Genomic DNA, 24,223 nt, shown 5'->3' with positions numbered 1-24,223 from the left:
GTCGCGCGAGTCGTGTCTCACGAGCGCTTCACCATCTCGCGTCATCTGGCCAATTTGCGCCGTTCTATCTGTTTCCATTAGTCACAAAAACAGGCGCTATATCGCGCCAAGTTACTCGCGCTATATGCGTCTCAATTTGCGCCTTGCCTTACTCTGATTGCTCCTTTTGGTCGGAACCATTCGAAAAGCACACATTGGACCAATCAAAACGAGGTACATAGCGCGTTTGGATAATGCAGTTTTTTAGCCGATGTTCGCCATTTTCTGGAAAATGGAAGATTGGAACAAATATTTCTCCAACATAGAGGTTTCTCCAACGCTAATAATCAAAATTAAACCAATGGCTTTCGTCAAAAAAAAAATTTTACAGCTTGGTCGTTGATGGTATAACTGGTACTACATTTTTTATCAGAATATTTGACAACAAAAATAGAGAAACTTCATTGTTGCTTCGTGGTATCTATTCATTTGAAGTAATTCTGCTTCCCACCATTATTTCTTCATCTCGTTATGTGTAGAAAATAATGTAGACAAAGGGAAAGTTTCCACCGCAGAGCAAACCGAGCAAACCATCGATCGTGGCAAGAGAGCATCGAAATGAACGGCAGTTTACATTTCGAACTCACTCCGATTGAAGTCTAGAGACGTCATCTCGCGGTGTTTTCTTTTTCGCCGATGCGGCAGATGTGCATACGATTGATTGAAGTGAAGAGAAAAGGTGAATTTTACGTGTTACAGCTTGGAATAATTCGATAATAAGATTGGGTAGAGTGAATTTCACACCCGTAATCGTTGAAAAAGTTGATTTGTGAGTGAAATCGCGTATAAAACCAATTTTCGTTCCCGGAAGTGTGGAGTCACTGATTTTCTAGTTTCTCGTTTTTTTTCTACACGGCAGAGCGGATCATACCAGACCAGCGCCAGCGGAGAAATTTTTGCTAAAGTAAGTCTGAAACAAACTAACACGAAAACATGCCAAATCGTGCTCTCGCACATACATCGAAAAGTCGTTTTTATGGATAATCGGGGAGGTATACACCAATTTTTTCTAAAATATGGTTTGCGACATTGTGATGATGTTTTGGCAGTGACAGGATTTTTATGGATTTTATAACATTCGTTTGAATGTAGATTGTTGCGATATTTGCTTAATCTCATGTCAAATTCGAAATATCATAGGTTTGACTATCAGTTGCATCGAAACGCAGTTAGTTTCTATCTGCATTTATTAAGATAATTGCATATTTCAGATTTTATCTTTAAACTCAGTTAAAAAGTATGGTGTAAATTGAAATGGAAAAAAGAAGTTTCTTATTTGGTGTTCATCGAATCGACAAATGGTGAATGTGTGCATATTCGAGGAGAACGGAGTGCCGGAGTGTAGTGGCATCCTCCAAAAAAATTGAACTCCTTAGTATGTGTATAGTGAAGCAGAAAACCCAGTATGCTCCAAGTTGCGGTGTGAGTTTAAAGTTTCTTTTTTGACAGCTGGCAAAGTTAACAGTAAAAGAAGTAATGCGATACTATACTGAAAACACGGTGCAATAAAATATCAGTTGTAATCTTCCTAGTTATCACAACCATACGGTTTAACAGGTGAGAACTTATCTACGTAAAAACACAAGTATGAATCATATTTATATGCTGGAACAAAACATAAAATTGGTTCGAGAGTGCATTCATTTCGACGAGAGTGGAAGCGTGTGTGTTTGTGCGTAGCAGGAATTCTCCGTAGATAAGCGATTTCCAACAATTTCACCATCGTCGAAGGACTAGACATATTGCATTGGTTGTCGCTAGCCTCAGTTGTTGACAATGTGCATTTAGGCATTGAAAAATGAATCATAACAGCTATGTGAGAGAGGACTTTTATGATGCAGCATATGTCATGCTAATTTTTGCCTTGTTCGTGACTTTGTGCTTCAGTTCTGTGAATGTTAATAAAAATGCATAAGCATAAGTTTGTGTTTTTACAAATATTTTTGCACTGGCAAGTTCTATAGAAATTACTGAAACTATATTTTCTACATTTGCCGCACATCCTATTCAATAGATTCCTATTTTATGCAACATGAATCACATAGAATCTATTCATACAAAATTCTATGTGATTCATGTTTTGGTTTCTCGAATGTTCTACGAATTCTTCTGGTTTAGTCCTGATATTCAATCCTCTGGTCGTGTCCAGTTTGCATTTACAATGAAAATGTCATCTAAAAACTAACAAATACACTATACCAAATAAAATGATTTGGGTTGTATTGTTCTGTTAGAAAAACATGAAATAATACATTGAATAAATCAACAATCATTATTATCATTATCATTATTATACATCGTACGCAAAAGTTAGAAAGATCAAAATCACAAACATATACAAAGCTGAATCCAAAAATTTTGAATTTCATGTGAATGTTGGTAAAACAAACCAAAAATACCAAATTAGAGTAGATGTTCCAGTGATAGTTCCAACATTTAGCGTTGTATAAGCATTTTCTGAAATAATTTACCATTATCAGATAATTTGTATTGGTTCTGTGGAAATATATCTACGATTTGGTAAACTTTATGGCTCTGAAAGCTCATTAATACAGTTATTATTCTATTTTACTGAGAGTAATCAAAATCGTTAAAATGAATCAATTGAAACTGAAGTGATTCTTCAAGTTTTGAAGTTTTTGGAATGTTAATGTGGATACATTGTTCTTCTTCTTCTTTTGACTTTAAGAGGCCTTAAACTTCTCGGCTCACACGCCTCTAGTGTAGATACATCGTTTATTGTACTTCTGACTTCATTTGATTTGCTTTGGTTTTTAGATAATTGTATTTTTGGAGAAATCGAGACTCTAACTAACATAATTTATAAAGTTTCATGACATAACACGTTTAGTCCCGTGTCGAACAACAGTTACAAAACAAGCGAATATAGAAAACAAAAATGTTTTCGGATGTTTTACAATATGTGACCCCTTTCTAGTTTAATTCCTGACTATTTTCTTTTTATACAATAAATATATTTGCGAGCGAGGAACCGATCCTGGTATTGTGCAAACGCTTTTGATTCGAGCTGAATGGAAAGCGTAGAAAGTACAATTCGGGACTTAACGTTAATATTGAAATTAAACATCACAGTTTATGACTTTTTTTATCACACATGCAAAATCCTTTTGTGCAACTACTAACTAATTGTTATTTCCACGGCACATGTTTTAAATTTGCTCTCTATTCATTGTGATGTCAATTTTGTCGCAATGACGATTGTACATAAGCATCATGCGATTTACAGGAGCGTTGCTTGCATAATTTGTTCTAGATGCTTTTATTTGGAATAAGCTCCTTGTTCTTAATTGACGTCCTGGTACATAAAAGTTTAAGCCAGATAACAATTCCGCTGACTGTACACGTTGTGAAATAAGATCGTTTACAAAGAAAAGCATTGAAAGTTTTCTACGTTCTTTAAGTGTTTCTATGTTGATCAGCGTGGAGCGTGCTTCGTATGAGGGAAGAAGGAATGATGTCCAGTTCAATTTACGAAGTGCATACAAAAGAAATTGTTTTTGGACAGACTCTATGCGTTCTTCGTGTGCCACAATATAAGGATTCCATACAAAGCTGCAGTATAAAAAAAAAATGCAAAATAAAGAGAAAATCCGACATATTTTACAGTACTACTATGACAAAGGCAAAAATGCATCTCAAGCTGCCAATAAAATTTGTGCAGTTTATGGACCCTATACAGTTTCCATTTCCACCGCACAATGATGGTTTCAACGTTTTCGTTCTGGTGTAGAGGTCGTCGAATATGCGCCACGCTCCGGAAGGCCTGTCGTCGAAAATTGCGACAAAATCGCTGAATTAGCCAAGAAAGACCGGCATAATAGCAGCCGTAGCATCGGCCAAGAGCTGGGGATAAGTCATCAAACCGTTATTAACCATTTGAAGAAGCTTGGATTCACAAAGAAGCTCGATGTATGGGTGCCACACACGTTGACGCAAAAAACATCTTTGACCGTATCGACGCATGTGAATCGCTGCTGAATCGCAACAAAATCGACCCGTTTCTGAAGCGGATGGTGACTCGCGATAAAAAGTGGGTCACTTACGACAACGTGAAGCGCAAACGGTCGTGGTCGAAGCCCGCTGAAGCGGCTCAGACGGTGGCCAAGCCCTCATTAACGGCCAGGAAGGTTCTGCTGTGTGTTTGGTGGGATTGTCAAGGAATAATCTATTATGAGCTGCTTCCCTATGGCCAAACGCTCAATTCGGACCTGTACTGCCAACAACTGGATCGCTTGAATGTAGCACTCATGAAGAAGAGGCCATCTTTGATAAACAGAGGCCGCATTGTCTTCCATCAGGATAACGGCAGGCCACACACTTCTTTGGTGACGCGCCAGAAGCTCCGGGAGCTCGGATGGGAGGTTCTTTTGCATCCGCCGTATAGTCCGGACCTTGCACCAAGTGACTACCACCTGTTTTTGTCCATGGCGAACGAGCTAGGTAGTCAGAAGTTAGCCACAAAAGAGGCCTGTGAAAATAGGCTATCCGAGTTTTTTGCCAATAAGGAAGTGAGCTTCTATAACAGGGGTATTATGAAGTTGGCATCTCGTTGGGAACAAGTCATCGAACAAAACGGCGCATATGACTTAAAACAGATGATTGTAACTAATTTTATGAACAAATGAAAATTCAAAAAAAATACCGCAGGACTTTTTTGACAGCCTAATATGTGGTGTATAATGTTTTCATTGTATATGGGTCCTGGAAGTTATGTGCAAAGAGTTTTATGAAGCTTAACACTTTATTTGCTTTGTTTATTACTGAGTTGTGGTGTTCAATCAATGTGAGTCTAGAGTCAAGAATGACGCCTAGATCTCTGACTATTCTGCTTTTTTTTACAGTTTCGTTTCCTAGGGATATTACAATATTTGGTGTTTGTTGTTTTCTGCTGAATGTTATTGCACTAATTTTTTTTGCATTAAGTTCTAAGAGGCCTTTTTTACACCACGTGTAGAATACATTTATTTCATTCTGGAATGCTTCAAAGTCGCTGTCATTTCCAATTTCCACGAAGAGCTTCATGTCGTCAGCATATTTGAGAACATTTATACACCTAATAATAGAGGAAATGTCATTAATGTACAAAATGAAAAAAGAGGGCCAAGATGGGATACTTGCGGCACTCCCGAAGTGACTTTAATGGGGTTTGAATGGTTGTTTTGGAAACGAACTATTTGTTCGCGTTCTATTAAATATGAGTTAAGCCATTTCAAAAGACTGTGTGCTATTCCTATTTTTCCGGTTTGAAGATTAATAATGGGATGTCGATTCGGTCAAATGCTTTACTAAAGTCCGTATAGAGGACTTCTACGTGTTTGCCATTGTCCATTGCATTTAGTAAAAAGGTGACGAATGCTGATAGGTTAGTTGATGTAGAGCGGCATTTGAAAAAACCGTGTTGTCTACATGTAATTCGACTTCTTACTTGTTGAAGAATTTGCATTAATAATTGATTCAAATAATTTAGGAATGCGAGAGATAATAGCAATGCCACGGTTATTACGGATGTCAGAATTTGAGCCTGATTTGAAGATAGGTACTAAGAAAGATTGTTTCCATTTGTCTGGGAATATTCCAGTTTTTAAAGACATATTAAATAGAAGATGAAGAGGAGAAGACGATGTATTTTCAGAAGACTTCGAAAGAGATAATTCTCCTCCATTACAGCACAGCCTTGGTCTTCCTCCTTCCTGGCTTTAAGAGGCTTTAAACTTTGCAGTTCATTCGCCTCTAACTGACCCTCTGTGGACATAGTTATTCTATAACAACACAAAGATGGTCAATTGAGGGCCCTGAGTTTTGAACTCATGATCGATCGCTTACTAAGCGAACGCGTAGCCAATGTGGCTACGGAGACTCCCTCGAACTATATTATCTTCCCCAAGATTACAACATGTTCAGCTTTTATCTTATCTTATCTTTTTGTTTTAGAGAGGCTTTAAACTTTGCAGTTCATTCGCCTCTATGTTCAGCTTCTATTTTTACACTTCTTACAGATCCAACTTTCGAATCAATGATTGTATACTACCGGAAAATTAGTTATCGCGCAAAACACTCACATTATATCTTATCTTTGTTGTTGCCTTCGCGATTATCGTAACTTGTGGTTTCGAACCCTGATGACTCATTCTAGCTCGATGAATTGCCAAATTGACATAGAAATCATGTGAAGAAATACATACAAAACTCGTTTTTATTGTCGAAGATGACGAAATGGGGATCGTTTCTATTAGCGATGTATTAAGTACTACAGGTATTCCGCGTACTTGTATAAATCTGGGCATATGATTCTGGGGGCGAACTTGTCAAGCTTCCACATTTACATGATCAAAACACACCTGATAGATGCGGGCGGCAGTTTCAAGGTGGAACGATTAGCGGCAAAATAAGAATAAAACGCACACATTCGATATCGTGTCATCTCATTATTTACCGGTTAGTGAATTGGTTGTCATTCTTGAAAACAACAGTTCGCTATACTATAGTGTCGCAGCGTAGCATCAAGATATGTAGGTGGCTTCTACTCGCCATTTTTTCAAACACGCCTAGCATACTTTTGAAATCAACAATAAATTCACCTCCAGATTTGACGACGATTTCCATCGGAACTACTGATCGGGCGGGCGGTTGGTTGCGCATGATTTAAGCAACCGGCTCATTGGACGATTTAATATGTGTGTCAAAGTGACACCGCGCTCAACTGCACCCATAGCACTGAAAGGGGTAGGCACTGAAGTCTGGCCGACAGCAGTTAGTCACCCCGGTGGAGACGACGTTGCTGAATCAAACTCGTTTTGTATTTATTTAGTATCTTCGCTTTAGCTCCTCATCAGCAGCAGCAATGAGCACGTGCCATAATTATGCATAATTTACATCCAGTTTCTGTTTTATCGCACCGATGATTTTTTCGACGTTTCGATTTCCTGCTCCTTTCTCACTTTATTTTTTAGCTTTGCACAGTTCGATTATATTTAAAAGTCAAATTGGTTTGGTGGTGGTGGAATGCGACATGATTGTTTTCCGTTTAGGTATCGGAAATCAAATTAGGATTGGTAACGGAGTGCCCATTTATGTGCAAAGAAATTATACGTGATATATTTCGTTTTGATGGTTTCGCGAAATACTTTGGAATGTTTGAAAGTTATTCATAAACATAGGACGATTTTTCCAAAGAGCCCCATATTATATCACTTAGGTCTGTAAATTTCAATTTTTATTATTATCTCAGGCTTACTCAAGAATTATATAATTGTTTGAAAATTAACTTATTATTTGAAGCTTTTGGTGGTCCTGAAAGGAGCGTATGGATTGGTTTGCGTTGTTTTTATAAGTAGCTGAAAATGGTTGATTCAATCGTCCTGCATTTGCGGGAATAATACACAAGTTTGCCAAATATCGCAATACTCTTGCAATTGGGATTTCAACCTGTAGAATAACACCTGAATGTGTACGCATCACATGTTGAGCGTATGATCATTTCATCGGGCAGGTATGGGCAAAATCGCATCGAAATTCGTTCAACAACACTCATTCTGAAATAAAACTCACCCTATTCTCCGTTTATGCCTCACTTTATTTGAGACACAAAACATTCACATATCCTCTTCGCAAAGTTCATTCTCGATTAGAACGGAAAAATACTGTCTCGATTCCGCTCATCTATTCTCAGAAATTTTTGCATTCCCTCATTTGCCTCTCGGAATGACGTTAGATGGTGAAAGAATCAAATTGGAAACTTTTGCTTGAGCCAGCGAGTGTCTCTGTAAAATCATTCGTTTTTCACTCAAAAAGCAATCATTGAGCCTCAATCGCGGCAGTAAAATATAGGTAGATAGTTGAAATCGAGTTGTTTCCTGTGCACTTTTGCAATTACATTTTTTTTTTTTCTAGTATGAAACGATCTAAGCCAACGCAAAAGACCATATTAACGCAAGTTATTGGTGAACGGGAAGGGGGATTCATTTGCACTTGAATGCTGACAAGGAAAAGAGTACAAGGGAAAATAAAATCATACATACACGCAGATTCAGTTTATTTTGACTCACTTGTTATTTTATTTCGTACGATCTTTCCAGAGGAGTATTCATTCATTGAATGTTGTTTTCCACTCTTTGTTTTGTTATGTTCACTATCAGTCCCGAATAAAGATGGTCGGGGAGTGTAAAATGATTCATCGTGCAATCTCACGATTGCTTGCTGCATTCTTTCGCCATGATTATTTCAAGCAGATACTAGAGTGATTTATAATTAGGTGTGGAGAAATGAGCGAATGAACTTTTCCATACTTGTCATCGGGTATTACACGCCTTTGTTCTGAATTATTATTTTTTTGTTTATTTTTCTGTTTTCGAATGAACTTTCATGTTCATTCGCTTCCAGCCATTAAGAAGCTATTTGAAAGTTGTAACATCAATGCTCAGCATTGAGAAAAGCTGTTAAATTGCATGGGTATATGAGTAGTCTCGATCTTGTCACTCTAAATGTCTTGCCACAACAGTCAAAGCGTGTTATTTGGCATGGAAATCTAATCTAAAAATCTAAAAAATTAAGCAAGTATTGCGTTTAGAAGGTGAAGTTCCTCTGGGATAGTCAATGCCAACTAAGAACAACATCCAAGTTTTCAGGTATATATAGAATAGACCATTCTCATTATTCATTATAGTAATAGTTTCATCATAGTCTGGTTCATGGATGAAATCAATCGATTGGAGAATACCGTAATGCTTCAGAATCCAGACTCAATATCATTCCAAGATCATAACAAGAATGTTGAATTAATGTCACTGATAGTCACTATTGCGTCAAGCATAGTACCTAGCTGTTGACAAAAAAAATGTCAAAAATAAAAACAAAGGGCCTGATTCTCGAATATATTAGGCTGTCAAAAAAGTCCTGCGGTATTTCCGCGAGGTGTCGTTGTAAGCGCGTAGTTCTAGTTGTATTCATTGTATCGAGTCATACTATAGCTTGTTGGAAAGGTATTTTTGCGCGCTATGATATAGTCGTTGACAGTGTTTTGTTTGGTTAAGTCGTTCGTGAGTTATAGTGTCGCAAATATGGAGCAAAATAAAGAGAAAATCCGACATATTTTACAGTACTACTATGACAAAGGCAAAAATGCATCTCAAGCTGCCAATAAAATTTGTGCAGTTTATGGACCCACGGCTCATCATTGAACTACTTTCCACGAGTTAGTGAAGCGTCATAGATAATAGTGGGTTTTCAGGCAGAATGAGCACTATTCAAATAAAACTTATCAATGAAGATTAACTTCTCCGTTTCAAATTAGTGTTCAATGTGAATGGAAAACTTTGTTTTCTTCATGTGGTAAAACAATCTCATACAAACATTTCATCTGAAGATAATTTGTTCTTATAATGATAAGTTTTAGTGGGAAAATATTTTCGTGTCCAGATGTCGACACCGTACCGTTGTCATCGTGGATACACTTCATTTCGTTTTCACCGTGAAGTATTAGGCTGTCAAAAAAGTCCTGCGGTATTTTTTTTGAATTTTCATTTGTTCATAAAATTAGTTATACAATCATCTGTTTTAAGTCAAATATGCGCCGTTTTGTTCGATGACTTGTTCCCAACGAGATGCCAACTTCATAATACCCCTGTTATAGAAGCTCGCTTCTTTATTGGCAAAAAACTCGGATAGCCAATTTTCACAGGCCTCTTTTGTGGCTAACTTCTGACTACCTAGCTCGTTCGCCATGGACAAAACCAGGTGGTAGTCACTTGGTGCAAGGTCCGGACTATACGGCGGATGCAAAAGAACCGCCCATCCGCAGCAGCATACTTTCAACGAAGAAGAAATAATTATCATGGAGTGGAAAAGTTAGGGAAAGTCGTCGAAAATCTCAGAAAGTTGAATAACCGAACTCAGCAGAATGGATCAATAACTTTCTGCAAAGACACCTGGAACTTTCCAAGAGCCCTGCTAATAATTTGGTCAAGCGGCTAGTTGTATCCAAAAGCGATATTTACACATGGTTATTATTGACTATAAAAAAAATCATAAATTAAATTGCCTCACTTTTGTTCATTATTGAAGTTGCCTAAAGATTGTTATAGAATAACTATCAAGTAATAAATCTTACGATAATCAATAAATAATTTCTTTCAAACAAATTGTGCTGACGAAATGTGTCCAGAGTTTGAAGCAAAAGTATCCGAAATTCCAATCACGATTTAAAAAACGTCCGGATTTCAAATCATGGCACATTGAATCAACTTTAAAATTTTGAACAGATATAAAATGATTTTGTGAAATTCTGTGAATCATAACTTACATGAATGCCCTCTAATTCTATACCAATAGTAATTTTTCATGCTATGATATGGTCGGTGTTAGGTCTGACCGGACCATGTTACATTTTTATGATTTCGAGAAAAACGAGCTTGAAGTTTGGTGCTTTAAAGGGTATTCATCGACCATTCAAAACAATTTTGATACGTTATTTCTGCTGAATGCGTGTTTTTGTAAATCTGATAAATGTGGTATGTAGTTTACAAATTTCGATGCATTACGGTATATAGGATCCGATTGTATCATTAGATAATTATACGATACAATACATCCAAATGAATTGTCTTTTGAGATACTCGATTTACGAAGTTGGGACTTCTATATCAGTTCAACCAAAAGTTACAACAATGTAGGGAATAACTTAATCTTATTTTATCAACGATGGTGTGGTGGATGTATTTAGTACATCGATTGGGTGTACTCCTCTGTCAGAAACTCGGCCATTGCACTCATCATCCATACATAATTCACTTGCTTTGTCTCTGGGTATCGGTATTTGACATGGCAAATATTGATTACATCGTCTTGAACACCCAATCAGAACTAGAAAATATAATCTTATTTAATCGCTTCCTCCTTTCTCTGCGTTTGGTAGTTGATGAAACAAAACAGCAGTTGTGTACTCTATAGCTAATCATGAAACTACTCATCAGAGGATTTTAATAAATCACTCATACATTGAAATCCGTTATCCTAGTACCACGTCACTGTTGTAATTATAGCTAGTTAGATCTAGCCCAAATTTCACTGGACCATCGTAAGGTTCAATGAAGGGTAAAATCTGCTCGGTTTTTAATAATCCTGAATTCTTGGGCTTATTCGACACGAAAAATCCGATTTTCTTGCCGCAACTACAGTATCGTTCGCAAAAAATAAATAAATTGATTGAGATTGTTTGTCCTTGGATTCGTCTGAAGAATGTTCAACATATGTTGAGTTGTCCATTAGAAGACATTCTTCAAATTTTGACAGCACCCGATCGTCAAACCTACGGACTCGATTTTTGACCGCTTCGTTCTGTTAGTGGTTCCGATTGGGTTGTTTACTCGTTCGGTACGACTTGTAAACTTCTCACAGACGAATTCGCCGCACACTACAGTGTCCAGCATCCAGCATCCAGTTCTCGCCTAATCATAAACTGAGATTTTTGTTTTCTGTGTTGTAGTGACTTTCAACATTTTTACTGAGTTCGTCATTTTAATTCCAGTTTTTTGGAAGAATGTCGGGACTGAAAATTGACCTCGTGACCTCGTGACCTTTAGCATGACAGATACGGATGTTACCACTACGCCAGATCGCCTTCTAGGCTGAGATGTTAGCTTAGATTTACCGGATAATTTTCAAATACATTGCACCACACTAAGAGCCGATCAGGAAAGATGTCACGTTTTTAAGAAATACGAAGACTTCATTCTCAATCGCATGATCATGGAAGTTATTTCCCAGGCCATTACGTGAGAGTATTCACCAAACATTTATTTCATTTGTGAAACGCGAAGTGACTTGTTCGTCTTGCTGAGGCCACAGGTCCTTCACATTAAGAGCACTAAGTTGTGGTCAAAGAAGTCGGTGATCATGATCCTCTAACGGTCATCTTAATTTGTTACATTCTGGTGGGTATTATTTTTGAAGAAAAAACGGATCAATGATTCCACCGGTTTACAAAGCGCACCACCGAACAATAACTTTTTTTTCTTTCTGTATTATAGTGACTTTCAACACTTTTGGCTGGTTCGTCACTTCACTCTCATTTCGGAAGAATGTCGGGAGTAATTTTCACAACTCGTGACCTTTAGAACATTGACTTCCAACGGTCTTTCGATTATTTCACGAGAACTTTCTTCATTTCAAATGTGTCAATCAAATGAATCAACAGTAACTTTTTCCAAATGCATTTGCCAAATGTACGGTGTGTCCAGTGATCGATGTACTCCTCGATTATCTCGATCTTTCAGAAAGCCATGAACGTTGGCTTCAATTCTAGAACAATTAATTGATCAATCTTTTAAATGGTATTTGTCACTACTAGCGTCGGATGAATTTTGAAGTTTGAACATTCTTTAATAGAAAATAGAATTCACTATATAATTTGCGATGACTATCAGATTACCAAGCTCAAAAGCAGTTTCAAACCGTTTATTACCGTAAAAAATATGGTAATTCAGTTTTTTCGAATTTTTCCTTTTTTCTTCAAAATTTTCAAAAAAAAAAGTTTTTCTCGCCATTGCATTCATCTACGGCCAGAGAGGGATCTCTGCTCAAATCGGACAATCTTTACTCTAATTTTACAACCACAATTTCACAATTCATTTTCATTTTCCACCTGAAAATCCATTATTATTTACTAAATGGCGAAACATGAATATCAATGTCGTCAAAATTACTTCCAATCCAAGAAATTAACTCCAATCGGACAAACTTATCATTGTAGAACAAATGCGTAAGCAATTTGGACCATAACCAACATTGCAATTTGGCCATAACTAACATTTTATCGTTATTTTGAAAAATCTGTAAATCTGTATGAAAACCTGAAAAATCTGTATAAATACAGATTATTCTATAGATATGTTAACCCTGCCGCTGACCTGCCTTCTGGTTTCTTTTACGCGATACTTGTGATGGAAACTACCTAAAATAACAATTTTCATTATTATAACTTATAATATATTTTTTTTATTTCATCTCTTGTAATGACTTTTGTGCATTGTGTGGAGGCGATCTGGCGTAGTGGTAACATCCATACTTCTCACGCTAAAGATCACGAGTTCAATTCTCACTCCCGACATTCTTCCAGAATGGAAGGTTAAAGTGACGAACCAGTCAAAAGTGTTGATGAAGGTCACTATAATACAGAAAAAAATTATGCATTGATCGAGGTAAATATATTTTGATGTCTATTTTCTTTAAAAGCGTTGAAATATAGAAATATATCTCTGCGGATATGCGTAAATTTGACGCGATCGTAATGTGGACAAAATTTTGAGTAAACATGAAAACATTACAACAATAATGAATAGGAATGTACCGACAATACTTCGATCCGTTATCTTTGTTATCCGATATCGCTATCTCAGATGAAACAAGCGAAAAACAACTGTTGGCGAGAAGCAACAGTAGGAAAAAACGAATCACAAAATATCAATTGATGTCAGAGAGCGAAGAGATTTTAAAAATTTCAGTTGCTCATTCGAGTATTGAAAATTTAATACTAGTACAGTAGAACCCCAATTATCCGCGAAATAGTCGGGCTAGATCACCGCGTACAACGAAAATCGCGGATAACGAAAAAAGGGCTAAAAATGAGGTACTAACACGAAAAAAGATATTTGAGCATGAAAACTATGTTTTATCAATACAGAAATTGTTGAATCTGTAACCATCTGTAAGGTCGTTTACATCAGTGATCAGATAATGTGAAAGCCATGGCTAAAACAAAAGAGCAAGATTCTACCGCTCACTGACAAAGTTCGGGAAGGTTTATAGAATTACTAAGGAACTCGCATTTGCGGATAATCCGCTCGGGGATAATCGAGGTTCTACTGTATATTCTTTGAATCAGTATCAATTATTATGTTATTGCGAACCTCAATTATACATACAGTAGAACTCCGATTATCCGCGAAATAGTCTGGCAAGGTCACCGCGAATAACGAAATTCGCGGATAAAACAATAATGGAACCGAAAAGTGGTGCAAGCTCGAAGTAAATATATTTCAGCATGAAAGCTATGTTTCATCAATATAAAAATTATTGAACTATCCATCTGTAAGGTCGTGTACACTAGTGGTCAGATAATGTGAAAAAACAAAACAAAAGAGCGAGTGCCTAACTCTCACTGACAAATTTCGGGAAGCCATACAGAATTAGTATGGAACTCGCTTTCGCGGATAATCCGCATCGTGGATCATCGAGGATAATCGAGGTTCTACTGTATTTTTATTTTTTCGAGAAAACAGTAAATCTCGACGTTTCAAGCAATTTTAAGACATTTGGTATCAAAAAATGTTTTTGAAAACTCCGATTTCCGGTGATTTTTCGGTTTTCAAAAAAAAATAAATTTTAACGTCTGCGACACTAGCAAATGAAGTTTGATTGAACTAATATTTTGCATTGAGTATTTGATCGTGTAAATCAACATTTCGTTTTTTTAAAGAATACTAGCTCTTGGCTTCAATTTGAGATGTCGATTTTCTAAATTGGTCCACTAGTTTAAAAGTTATAAATTTTTGAAAAACGTCATTTTTGGAAATGGGAGAAAAATGGTTCTTCGGATCATCGGTTAAATTTGAATAAATCGAAAACAACAAACATCACATCTGTGATTTTTGGATATATTATGTAAACCTCAGCTTTCAATAAAAAAATATATTAAAATTTATTATATACAAATATAATGAAATAAAATATAGTCCAAAGCCAATGAGGTTCATATAGAGGTGGAGCAGTAGGCGAAGTGTATCTGTATTGGCAAGCCAAATATCGTGTTGTAATTATTTGCATTCAATTTGGAATGTATATGGATGAAACAAAACAATGTTGAAGGTACTTACGGTTGCATGATAATTTGAGCCAAAATTCTCATGAAATCATTAAACTGGTTGTTTTTTAACAGATGACAATTATATCGTGGCTTATTTCGATTATTCATGTGGTAAAAAGGTCCAGAGAGCAGTCGTATGCTTAGTTCTCGAAAGCAGTAACATTTTCGGTGAAATTTTGATTAATTGGCGATTATTATCTCACAACATACACACCGACACTGAGAGCCTTCGAAACATCAACTTTACAGGGTTATTTCAAATTAAAGTTTGGTTTATGCCATTATGTGTGAAATACAACATCATTCCAATGTCCACCTAGGGCTTCCTCGCACACCTTGATCCGGAACAGGTAATTTTCGATGACTTTTCGGCACATATGGGGCGGTATCTCGGTCATAACTTTACGAATGTTGTCTTTCAAATGTTCAAGATTTTGCGGAGAGTTGGCATAGACACGGTCTTTCGCATAACCCCACAAAAAAAAGTCTAGCGGGTTCAAATCGCATGATCTGGGCGGCCAATTGGCATCATCAAAACGTGAAATTATGCGTCCCTCAAATTTCGTTCGCAATATGGCCACGTCGGACGTGTTGTGTGGCACGTGGCGCCGTCCTGCTGAAACCACATGTCATCCGTATCCATATCTTCAATTTGTGGCAAAAAAAAAAATCGGTTAACATGCGGCCATAGCGCTCACCATTCACAGTTACCGTCTCGCCGTCCTCATTTTCAAAGAAATACGGCCCGATGACTCCACCAGACCATAATGCGCACCAAACAGTGACTTTTGGCGGATGCAATGGCCTCTCAACAATCACGTGTGGATTTTCTGAGCCCCATATACGGAAATTTTGGGTGTTCACATAGCCACCGAGCTCGAAATGTGTCTCATCGCTGAAGAAAAATTGATGCAAAAATTCAGCATTTTGCTGCTGTTGTTCGTTCACCCAATCGACGTATGCCCGAAGCATTCCATGGTCTAATTTTTGTACCAGTTGGACTTTATATGGATGTAGGTGCAAGTCCAAATGCAAAATTCGCCACAATGATGTGTTTGACAAGCCCAATTGCTGAGCACGCCGTGGAAACGAAACATTCCTCCACACTGGCAGCAACAGCAGCAATATTTTCGGCCGAACGCACATTACGATGATGCACAGGTTTCACAATATCCGCTACGGATCCAGTTTGTTCGAATTTACGCATTACATTTGCGATTGTGTGCTCTGTAGACCGTCCATGACGACCAAAATCCGTCCGTAATGCTCGAAAAACATTTGCCGGTTTTTCATCAGTTTTATAGTATAATTTAACAAAATTAACACGTTGTGCGATGCTAAAACGATCCATATTGTGAAATGACAGACATTCAACTAACGATATGACGCTTTGGTTGACAGCTATGTCAAACGGTTGTCAGCGCAGGGCTGTATACTTTCGGAAGCCCGAAATGGAAAACCCTGTATAACGGTAAAATAATGAAACTTAGTTTGTTTCTATGAACGTGGAGGAGTGTAAATGGCACATGGAATTTCACAAATATTCACTCCACGTTATCACATTAGCCTCATATTCAGTGGGAGCTCTACAAAAATGAACGTTTTTAATTGATAAATTTCTTCCTGAAAATAGTATCTTTACATGGATGCGGTGGGCAATCTAAGATAAACACAACGACTGACGGCACTATTTGCGAAATAGTTATGGCAGTGCGTGCTATGTCGCTCGAAACTAGACCATCTTCATTACCTTTTTTCCAGGACATTGGTCCAAAGCCATGTAAACAGCAAAAACAAATACAATCACTAAAACAAAATCCATGTTTTTTGCAAGTGTAACATCGGTTTGGCATGGAATGGCTGTATATGTAGTTCATTAAATGGCTTCATTCGAGAAGGTCACATTGCAGAGGCGTCGCGTGACCAAGCGAGCTAGCTGTTCAATCAACAATGGTGTGTGTGTTTTTCTATCATTTCCACCGGTTTCGTTCAGCAGAAAACCTTTAACCTCAAATGTCATTTCTACTTCTTCTTCTTTGTTTTAAGAGGTTTTAAACTTTACAGTTCATTCACATCTATCCATTCCTGCGCAAGGCGATGCATTAGTAGTAGCAGTCTTCACAAAACATACGCTGCGCTGCGCTCGAGTTTAATTTTCATCAGTGCACGTTCATAACAAAAACGTATTCTCTATTGGTACGAAATACAGTGGAACCTCGATTATCCGCGAGCGGATGATCCGCGGTGCGGATTATACACGAAAGCGAGTTCCCTAGTAATTCTATAGATCTTCTCGAAATTTGTCGGCTAGTGGTAGGGTAACCTTTTTTTTTGTTTTGGTCATGGCTTTCACATTATCTGATCACTGGTGCACACGACCTTACAGATGGATAGTTTAATGATTTCTGTATTGATGAGGCATAGTTTTTATGCTAAAATATATTTGTTTCATGTTTACTATTCATGTTTAGTCCTTCATTGCGTTAGGCCTTGTTCTCACTGCAGCGGGGCGACAACGTGGCTTGGGCGGGGCGTGTGACGCTTACGATTAATCGTGTGTGTTCTTACCGATGTGTTCACACCAGACTGACGTGTCGTGAGCGTGGTTTTGACGTGTGGCTGGCGTGCAAACGAAAACACCACGCCGGCGATATTTAAACTTCACCGCTTCTCTCTAGCATATGTTTGTTTGTAGTAGTGACATAATTTGAATAATTTTTTTTTTTTTATTTTTTATGTTTTTCACCCTCCGAGTTTTTAGTCGGATACGTTCAACGATGTTGGAATATTGAAAAATAAACCAAATTTCATTCTTTCATTCAAAAACACACATTTACAGTTTTCATAGAACATGCCGCTAGCACGGTGCAATGTGAGTGAATTAGAATATCGTGGCGAGAAGTGAACACGCCCCGCTCACGCCACATTGACGCCCCGCTGCAGTGAGAACATGGCCATATCCGCGATTTTCGTTATACGTGGTGACCTAGCCCGACTATTCCGCGGATAATCGGGGTTCTACTGTACACCGAATTAGAAACAAGTAAGCACAAAATGAACACGACGCAGAATTCAGATACAGAGTGGAACCCGATTATCCGCGAGCGGATGATCCGCGGTTTGGAAAAAAAACTTGAAAAATCTCGTATTTATTGTCTCATGTCCAGAAGATTGAGTTGAATGTGTAAGAAAAAGAAAGATCGATCAAAGGCGTATTTTCGAACGATAAATACACGTAGGTTACGTTGGTTGTTTGTTTTTGATAGGCTTTAAACTTTGCAGTTCAATCGTCTCTTTAAGTGACGTCAAATTGAAGTGACAGGAGCCTATTTCGACCAAACTGATAATTTTTACCAGTGTGATATTCATTCGTCAAAATATAAAAATATCAAAGGAAATAAACTGTATTTAGAAAAAGTCATAACATTATTAGAAAATATCAAATAACATTTCAAAACAAAATCTTGTGAATATGTGATACAACCGGTCATTTTAACCGGTCGATAGTTCTAGTGTTGAAAAACTGAAAGTTTCTAGGATTTAACTGTTTGACTGGATCGAGAAAAAAAACTGTACGAATCCAGTTTAAACTGGTACATTGGTCCTAACACCGCCGGATTATGGCATGTTTCTTTGCTTCCAAAATATTTTGCAGGGATGAAAATCATAAACTAAGAGAATGTCAGACGAGCATTTTTTTTCTGAACAAACCAATAATTCACAGTAATACAAATTAAAACCATAGATTAAAAGGGACACTTAGGCTGATGTCACATTAGGCGGATTCGCCGCCGCGGATTCCGCGAGTAAAACCGTAGCGGAGGATCTACAGTGTATTGTGAATGAGCCATGTCACACAAAGCGGGGCGGTTTTGAAAGCGAATTCATATCGAGAAAAAAAAACCGTCGCGATATCCGCGGTGGCGAATCCGCCTAATGTGACATCAGCCTTAGTCAGCAAACAACTGTTGAATATCTGCCCTGTTGAAAGATAGAGGAGTACACATTTGCAGTATCTCCGTTTGAACGCCATCAATTATCTGTATATATATCACGCAATATGATTTATTGTAGTGACTTTCTATAGTCCATGTGCTAATGCTGATAATTGATTCATTGGGGGTGCTCATTTGAAGTCCACCAGCAGCAGCAATGTCATCAAGCAATTGGCTGTCCGTTTGAAGGTGTGCCGATCTAACCTTTGACGATGAAGGAAGTGATTTCCAATTATTTTCAACAGTTGATAGATAGTTCAACTGGTAAACCCATAGTTTTGCAGTAAATTGTAGTACAAATAGAAACAGTAACTGTTTAAACTCTGAGACCTGCAGATTTTTCGATGTTTCGCTTTTCTTGCTTTCGCTTACACTTCAGTACATTTATGCAGAGAAATTAAACTGAACGATTTTCGAATGGTGTTATACAATTCGATTCAACGGCTAAACCTCGCTGCCCATCCATTATGATTTGCACAAAGTGCGATAATTTGGCTTTTTTGTGGTTTTTAGAGAGCAACGTTTCAGCTCGACCTTGAAGGCAGTTCGTTGTTTGCTTACTGTTGAACATTTTATTTGAAGATGCATATCAATAATACAGGGTTGTCTTTTTCGTTGTTCGGAAAGTAAAGTAAAAAAATTGTGAATAATTCAGATTTAGTTTTTCCTCACTCCATTTTGTTATTGAAATTGACAGTATAATTTTTGAGAAATATAACTTCTTTCGAAGAACCGACATGTGATCACTTGCACGAGTTCAATTATTTTTTCGTACATTTCGGTTGGTATCTCAGTCACGTTGGATTGTCCGCATAATTGAACGTGACCGTGGCAGAATCACGATTCTTGTAAAAAAGCATCATGTTTGACACGCTACTTGATTATCAGACGATTCGTACTGTAAATAGATCACTGCAACTAAACAAAAAACACGTGTTGGATGACATTCAAATTTGATTGATATCAGAAAAGAGCAATTCCAAATGAAATCAAGAAATGACAAAACATGAGTATTTTTGATTCGAATGAAAGTTTGTATTCTGTTTGGGTTGGAGGAAATATGAGTTTTCCACAGCGTTGAAAAACATTAACGCTACGTTTTGTAATAACCCACATGTCTTTAAATGTTTTTCAAGGTAACTCCTAAACATATAGCTTCAACAAAATGATGTACAGTCAACTCTCCCTAACTCGATATCTAAGGGGACCATCGAGTTAGGGAGGTATCGAGATACAGAACATTATTTTCATGTCATTTTTATGTCATAAATTGCAATTATATTATGTTAGGGCAAGTGTCCTAATCATGGTATGAATTTGATTTTTTTTATTAATCCCCTCAATGTCAAAAAACTTCTTTCTCACATGAAAAAAATATTTTTTCTCAGAATTTCCCAGGAGGTAATAGATATTTGATAAAAAAATGCTTCTACGCATATGTTCGAATTTCAACGATGACACATTTATATAACTTTTATCTAGTTTCGGACTCTGTTGCCTCAAACAGGCTCTGCATTGAAAAGTACGCTACGTAGGCCGATTCTGTTGCTTTCATTTGAAAGATGAGAAAAAATAGTACAGGATATAGTAGTGGAACATCTAAATTAGTGGATTTAAATAACATTTTGGAAGTGGAAAATTTAAAAGTTCGTAATTTTTAATGTGCAATTATCAGTTTTATCCCAAAAATTCATACTAAACTTGATTGTTTCTATCAATCAAGTTAAAGCTCTCTAACCACTGTACAATTTATTGTTTGACACGCAACAGCTATTTATCTTAATATTCCGGACATATTCTTCAGGTTTGATTTAGCGTTCGAAGGTGTAATTTCGACACAATCATCTGAACCATCCTGAATATTCTCCAACTCAGTAGGACTACTATTTTCAGCGTTTTTCTCAGCTTTTTCAACACTTTCCAGTATATCGGTATCTGGCATCAGATCACAGCAAATCACGTTTCGGTCCTTTTCGCAATAATCATTAAAGGACATTGAGCAGTCGAACGGTACTGTACTGTCCACAGCAGCAAGCTCATGGCGCATTCATTATGCCAGCGGAATATCACCATCATCATTGAAGGAAAATTTGGCTTTCTTGAAGCAATTCCAAATAGTCTCAGATTTAGCCTCATGGATCTTAGAGGATGAAAGTATTTCAATTGCATCCAATACCGGTATATCTGAAGAGTCCTAGAGTGCATTTAAATACAGTAAGAATGCTGAATAACATGAAGGTCAAAAAGAACAAAAATACCTTCGAATCCTCCATTTCTTGCAGTCTTTGTTTTACTAGTCGAACTAATTAATCGAAAATAGCGATAGCACAGATTCAGGTTCATGATTATGTCGAAGTCTAGCTGCTAAGCTACGGATGTAAAGATTTGTGGAAAAATTGTAAGCTTAACGATTTGAGCTTTGGCCGGGAAGATTTTGGGTGCACTGTACATTTATCAACGATCATGACCCACCACCTTTGAGAAGAAATAGAAAGTATGATACATTACCATTACACATAATTCCAGAGTTAATACCTTTTTATTTTCTTTGGAAAATTTTTCGTCAAGTTGCATGATCTGATCCATTTCTCAAAAAGCATTAGGGCCATCCAGGCCTTGGTGTTTCTCTCGTATATCACTGGTAATGACTTCTTCTGTTTGAAACATCGTGGGTTTTTACTTTTTCCATTGACCAGCAACGGTAGTTTATCGCTTTCGTCCATGTTGGTTGTGCTTTAAAGTTGAAAATTCCCAGTTTCTGAACAAATTCGCAAGCCTTCTCCCGAAGAATAGAACCTGAGAGAGGTAAATTATTCTCTCTGGCTTAATAAGACAAAAAAAGTTTTTTTTAAGACAAAAAAGATTTTCAATTCCGACCAACCTTGTAAGCTTTTTGTCTAGATTCAATTTTCCCTTTCGATTCCATTGCTTCATTAGCTTGAATAGTGTTGATACTGTACTTTGTGCAACTGAAATCTTTTGCAGCTTCAGACCCCTTCCGTCCATACTTTTCGACCTGCTCAATGATGCTCAAACGTTGCGGTTAGCGTTTTAATTGTTCGCTTGAAAGGTTTTTCGTGGTTTTCCATACTTGCAAAGAAATTCTTTGATTGAGCAATTGAAATGACAGTTATTGATAGAGATGAAACGACGGATATTCGGTAACTATCCGGTATCCGGCCTATCCGGCCAATATTTACTATCCGGCCGGATACCGGATATTAGAAAAAAATAATAATTTCTCATTAACACAAGATAAATCATATGTTTTTCAAAATTAAATTAATATTAACTTATAACATCAATTTATTAACGCTATGTCTTTTTTATAATTTTTTTAACCGACCGATTACGCTTTGCTTCGTACACTAGGCCAGTTTCAGAGAACAGTCTTTCAATGTAAATACTATTGCAAGGAACTGAATGATAAACTCTAGCAAACATTGTCAATTGGGGTCTGCTTAGAGTTGAATGACCACCAAATATAAGGATCGAGATTGAGGTTGATTCGAAATGTTTTCGCATAACAGTCGATTTCGTTGGCAAAGGATTTTTTCCCTATCGCGATGTTGGCCATCACTTTCGTTTGGCACTTCGTTAAAACAGTCCCATAAGTTGACGTGAGCTTCGCGTATAAGGTTTAATCCACTTTTGTCTCTTTTGATTCGTTTAATTTAATTTGTGGTAAAGCAAAGTAACCTCTTTCAGATTATCATACCTGAAGACAGTTCCATGTTTTGTGATTTTGAATGAAAATAATTGATTGATGTTCTTTGCTTATTTGAACTCGTACACCCAAACTAGCGTTGGCAGAAAACATGTCATCTTTGGCTTGATGCCATTTAGTGTGCTGGAGAGTCAAATGCGCAAATAATGAGCTGTTTTAAAAGCTTAAAAATGGTTTGTATGTATGCGTGCAGACATCTCTTTCTGTTTTCTTTTCTCATTTCATTTGGGATTGTGCCAAAAAAAAAAGTCCATACGACGTCAATGGGGATCGAACCAAGGCCGGCTGGAATGCAAAGCTATTTTACACGACCACGCTATCCACATGGCTAATGATGCTTCAGCAGTTCTTCAGCAAATGCGTGATAATATTGCACCTGATTATAAAATGAAGTTGGGAAGTGTTTTCTAAGAGTAAAAAAGGAGCGCATGAAGGAGAACAATATCTATCTCTGTCTGGGCCGTGTATGTGGCAAAGTATGCGGAAAGCTTATTTGTCTTTTGTTTCGCTCGCTCGTATTAATTTTATATTGCTGTACCATGTATATTATACAAATACTTACCAGTATTTGTGAGTCTTTGTGACTGTTGGGTTAGGGTCACCAACTCTAATTGAGCACCACGTTTTTAGTGTGTGAGCTTTAAGCTGCAAATAATTATTTATTTTAGCATAGCCATAACATCATTTTGTTCCCCTAAACTTACAAATTTGGTGTAAGAAACTTCTGGAAGTGGTATGGCTTAAATTACCCTTTTAACTACGCTGATTACAATGCTAGTTTCTAGAATGCAGCTAAGTTGGTTACGCGATTTTCGTATTATTCAATTGGTACATCTTCTTCTTGAATGGCATTAACGTTCCCCGTGGAACTTTTGACGTCTCAACGTATGCATTGACTAGCGTCATTTATTAATACTTAGTTGAGATTTCTTAAGCCAAATAACACGCCTTCAATGTATTCCGAGGGGCAAGCTCTAGAATACGCGTGACCACAGTGCAAGTCGAAGGAAATTTCTCTGACGAAAAATCCTCCGGCCAGAACGGGAATCTAACCCGAACACCCGGCATGATAATGTGAGACGCTAACCACTCGGCCACGGGTGCAGTCAATTGGTACTTACAATAACTAGTTTTATATTTAGATTTTATAATTGCACGGTAGAATAAGTTTTAGATTTAGGAACATAGGAATTAATTAGTTCGACTAGTAAAACAAAGACTGCAAGAAATGGAGGATTCGAAGGTATTTTTGTTCTTTTTGACCTTCATGTTATTCAGCATTCTTACTGTATTTAAATGCACTCTAGGACTCTTCAGATATACCGGTGCTCCCGTGGCCGAGTGGTTAGCGTCATAACTAACATGCCGGGTGTTCGGGTTCGATTCCCGTTCTGGTCGGGGGAATTTTTCGTCAAAGAAATTTCCTCCGAATTGCACTGTGATCACGCGTATTCTAGAGCTTGCCACTCAGAATGCATTCAAGGCGTGTTATTTGGCATAGAAATCTCAACTAAGTACTAATAAAAAATGACGCAAGTAATACTACGTTGAGACGGCGAAGTTCCTCTAGGAACGTTAGTGCCA

General features: G+C 37.3%; 1 protein-coding gene across 10 annotated transcripts in view; it reads left to right on the top strand.

The window, feature by feature from the left end:
- Window positions 1-553: 553 nt before the first annotated feature.
- Window positions 554-24,223, top strand: part of LOC129765017 (microtubule-associated protein RP/EB family member 1) — a 44,977-nt gene continuing 21,307 nt past the window's right edge. The window contains exons 1-2 of one of the 10 annotated variants that reach the window (XM_055764789.1): window positions 560-808; window positions 899-943. The gene's annotated coding sequence lies outside the window, so the exon portion shown is untranslated. Of the gene's footprint in view, window positions 944-1,354; window positions 1,597-24,223 lie in introns of those variants that run through there. The other 9 variants (XM_055764791.1, XM_055764790.1, XM_055764792.1 and 6 more) reach the window with 9 other exon arrangements.

Source organism: Toxorhynchites rutilus, chromosome 2 (genome assembly GCF_029784135.1).
Source record: "Toxorhynchites rutilus septentrionalis strain SRP chromosome 2, ASM2978413v1, whole genome shotgun sequence".
Classification (NCBI taxonomy): Eukaryota; Metazoa; Arthropoda; class Insecta; order Diptera; family Culicidae; genus Toxorhynchites; species Toxorhynchites rutilus.
This window is presented reverse-complemented; position numbering and strand designations above follow the sequence as displayed.